This window comes from Lutjanus erythropterus, chromosome 7 (assembly GCF_056507025.1).
Source record: "Lutjanus erythropterus isolate fLutEry1 chromosome 7, fLutEry1.hap2, whole genome shotgun sequence".
NCBI classification, from domain to species: Eukaryota; Metazoa; Chordata; class Actinopteri; order Lutjaniformes; family Lutjanidae; genus Lutjanus; species Lutjanus erythropterus.
Genome location: NC_139323.1, coordinates 15473284 through 15477421, shown reverse-complemented (window position 1 = coordinate 15477421; position 4138 = coordinate 15473284).

Here is a 4138-nt window from a genome sequence, read left to right as displayed (position 1 = left end):
TTTATTCACAGATTGGAAAACAACCCTAAAATAACACTTTTTTATGGTTTGGTCCCTCAAGGCTCAATAGATTTGGATCAACAAAAGCAAAGTTGTTAAGAAAGCTTGTCTTCTTTTTTCTTTGAGAAATTAAGCAGTGTACTAACAAGCAAGGAATACAGAAATACTTCTACTTTCAAAGAGATAAATCTCACAAAATCTCATCAGTTACAGCATCCTAGCATGACTCTTAAAAGTGGATTCCATAAAATACAAAATCTCTGGTCATACCAATGTTTCAACTTCTGTCTTTAACAAATGAGCATCAACTATGATCATTTTGTACCGTAAGTCTGAGAAAACATGAAGATTTGTACTAAAATGTTAACTCTCATGCAGACCTACACACAGTTATGCATCAATGCATTTGACAGGCTACTGGTTAGTATACAAACACACAGTGTCCCCAGTAATATAGCATCTGTCTAAACCTAGTAAAGGACATCAATTTAGTCTACCTCCTGTGATCTTGTGCTTGTATACACAGTAAAGTTTAATCTTTGTACAAATGTACGGTTTCAAAATCAACCCTTATGGCCATTTTCTTTAAATTGTAACTGTCGCCATCTTGCACTGACTCAGCTCCTTGACATTTAGCTTTTGATCTGTGGGAAATGCAGCGGTCTTCCCCTTTCTCCAGACCTGTCAGAAAAGAGAGTAATTACTATCATCGGGGACGCATCGCTTCCTTCATAACCGAGAGGGGGACTTCTTTCCTATCTGCTGATTAGCGCCGTTACAAAAAGAACTTCATTTGAATGCACAAAATCGTGTCGGACCATGTTGTGTTTATTTATGGTGGCATAATAGCTCAGTGTGTGAGTGTATCAGGGGTGGGAGTCTTTGGAACCTCATGATTTGATGCCAATTCAATGGGGCTACAATATGATTATAAAACGATTACTGATGCATCTAATTTTTTGATTTTTACACAATTTATTTTTTATCACTGTATGACTGCTTGCTATTTTTTTTTAAACATTTGTAATGAAAGCAGCTCTGGTAGATTCTACTGTAGAAAGAAAGTAGTTCCCACTTGCAACTGCTCACAACAAGGTCTGTAGATAAGCTTGAGTAACCAGGCCATAATTTCCGGAATTTCTGCTGTTGAGTTTGTTGTGTTGACTTAAATGCATTTTTTGGCGTTTTGAACACCACAAAGCCGAGTGCCATCTAGTTCTGTTATCAGTCCCTCCAGGAAGTTGCGATGATGCGAGTGCAGCAGTTAAGCAGATTACATCCAAACCAGTCCCCTTGAATTCTGCGTGATCTTGCAATTTCGTCCAGTCACTGCAGCTTTTCTGCCAATCTGACCAATCATTGTTGCTTCCTGTGACACACATCAGTCCCTTGTGCAAACGTCTTACATATACGTGTCAGTGAATCAACTCAGTGTCTTGGTATTTACTGTTTTTGTAGGGGTTTTTTTTCACAAGTACTGAAAAGAACACAAGGTTTGTCATTGTTATTAACATTTATGAATGCTCATTTCGTAATTTTGTGTTTGCTGTTTTGAGTTTGAGCTCCTAACAGATTTTGCTTCTTTGTGAAATACCCCCCAGGTGCATTTATTAATTGGAAAACACATTTTTGTAATCCTGAGCCTTAGAACAGTCAGGATAAGTACAATTTTATCCTCACCAGCACAGGTTGCCTTTGGTTTTGTAATAAATTATACTTAGAAAATATATGTTTTTCTTCTGCAATCTTTACCTGCCTATAAAAAGCCCACAAAAACCTGGAGGGACTGCATTAAATTTGAGCATAGACAAATATTTATAATATATCTCCTAAACTCTGCAATTCACACCAAAACTACCTCAGATGGATAAACAGCACCACAGGCCAAAGGAAAAATAAGTATTTTTGATTCTGGGGTGAACAGTCCCTTTAAGCCAGGGGTGCAAGTCAGACTGTATCCATCCACGTTTACGTCCATTACCTCCAGCTGGGTTTAAAATTTCAGATTACTGACTTTTCTTCATTGATTAATAATCTTTTAAGAGAGAATTGCAAGCCATCTTAGAATAGATTTTTCTCCCGCCCCTAGTGTATGTGTGAGAGACAGAGGCCTAGGTACAAAGTGGAAAGAGCAAAAAAAATTACCACTCGCTCTACTCCTTATTTTAGTCTTTTCATCTCAGTCATTGCTCTCCTAATGAGGAACACAGCTCCTGCCTCAGAGTCCACTTAGCCACAAAAGGAGACTCCTGTCACGCAGCGGAGAAAGATCTAATCTGGGCTGGCTGGAAAGGAGCATCATCATCATCGCACCCAAACAAAGACAAGAGGATAATTTTTTTTTCCCCCCTGATTTTCTTTTCACACCTTTCAATTTCCTGCATGGTAACAGCCTCAAAGAATGAGGAAAAGGGATAAAAAGCGGGAATCCTTCTCTTGTTATGATTAATATTCAACACACTCTTCCGCAGTGGCTCCCCTCGCTGCACGTGGGAGCGGCGGAAAGCCCAACAGCCCCTCTGAGACTATGATTTTAAGAGGGAAACTGGGTTACAATCAACATGCTGCTGCTGCTCAGGATGTAAACGCAGACATCTGTGAGCAAAAAATGGATTTTCAGCAGAACTCTGGCCATTCCTTACATTCTTTGCCCACAGATGTGGTTTCATTTGAATGGCAGTACTAGTTTGTTTTAATTGCACAGTGGAAGCCAAATAAGAGAAAAAAAAAATAAAGTGGACTTTACTACAAATAACATCTTTGTTCAGTCTGGTTTAATAAGCTGGCAGGAAGTGAAGTCCTCGTCCCCCCGAGGGAGGCATCTACTGCACTGTCAACTTTTCTCAGGAGAAGAAGAGAGAGGAGTGGAAAACAAGAATGTCAGATACGGTCAAATAAAGCCTGTTCTGTGAGCCCCATGCACAAGAAAGCATGCCTTTCTTATAAATTCAACAAACACCGAACGTCTGTGAGGGCAGCCATCTTGTCTGATGTAACTGCCCACCTCATGGCTGTAAACCTGTGCACAAGACAGTTTGCTTTTTCTCCCTGTAAGGACATAGTTCATGTCAGTGATGCCCAGAGTGCTTATAAATTACTGTCACATCTGTGACTGACAGAGTTGTCATACCAGAGTGCTAGTGGCTGTCTGGTTTGCTGTCTGTTGGCGCAGAACCCGTCCTCTTTGAACCTGCCACACTGTCAGTTTTCATTGTCATTGAAGCAATGCGGACGTACAAAAATATACTACAATTCATTAAACAAACTAATAGAAAATAAACAACACATCTGTCACATAGCTGAGGAGCATTTTCAGTCAAACACAACAAACATCATGACGAGTTTGACACTCAGTGAGGAGAATCAAAGGATATATTTCTTTTCAAAAGAACAAATTATGGGAGAAACTTTTCTGGTCTTTGCTAACTGTCTTATTCATGTCCATCTGTCTAAACCAGAAGTTCCCAACCTTTTGGCTTATAGCACCTTAAAATCAAGCAATAGCTGCGTTTCCATCCAAATCACAAATTTTAACTGGATTTGGAATAAACTGGCATGAGAAAACACAAATGAATGCTTGTCTACATGCACTAGCATTATGCGATTATTAGGAGTTGGTTAATTGAGATAAACAGTAGGTGGCACCAACAACAATGTAGGAAACAGGATGGAAATATGACTTTTCTGTTTGTTTTGTGTATTAATGTGAGGAAGGTCAGGATGTGATGAGGAGCCTGTCAGAGCACAAACAGCTGATCAGTCATGTGAGTTCAACGTTTGCTATATCAGGACTTATTCTGAAAGCGTTCCCATCTCCTATTAAGTGCATAAACGCTCATCTGAGAAATGCAAATACCACCTCAACCGAGTGAGTGTTAATGTTTACACCGCAGACAATGGAGCCAGGCTCAGCAGCTGGATTAAGGATTTATTTTCAACCAAACCAGAGTTGGTGATTGTTGAACAGTGGAAAGACAACCTAAGAGGTTTTTGTTGAGTTTTATCTCAATTTTGAAGTGTGTTTTATGAACAAGCATGTTTTCGTTTGGTAAAAGAAAAAAACAGGCTGGGGGTAGCTTGTTAGCATGCTAACTTCAGTAGATATGTCTGCGGCACAATACAGGAACATCTTTGACAA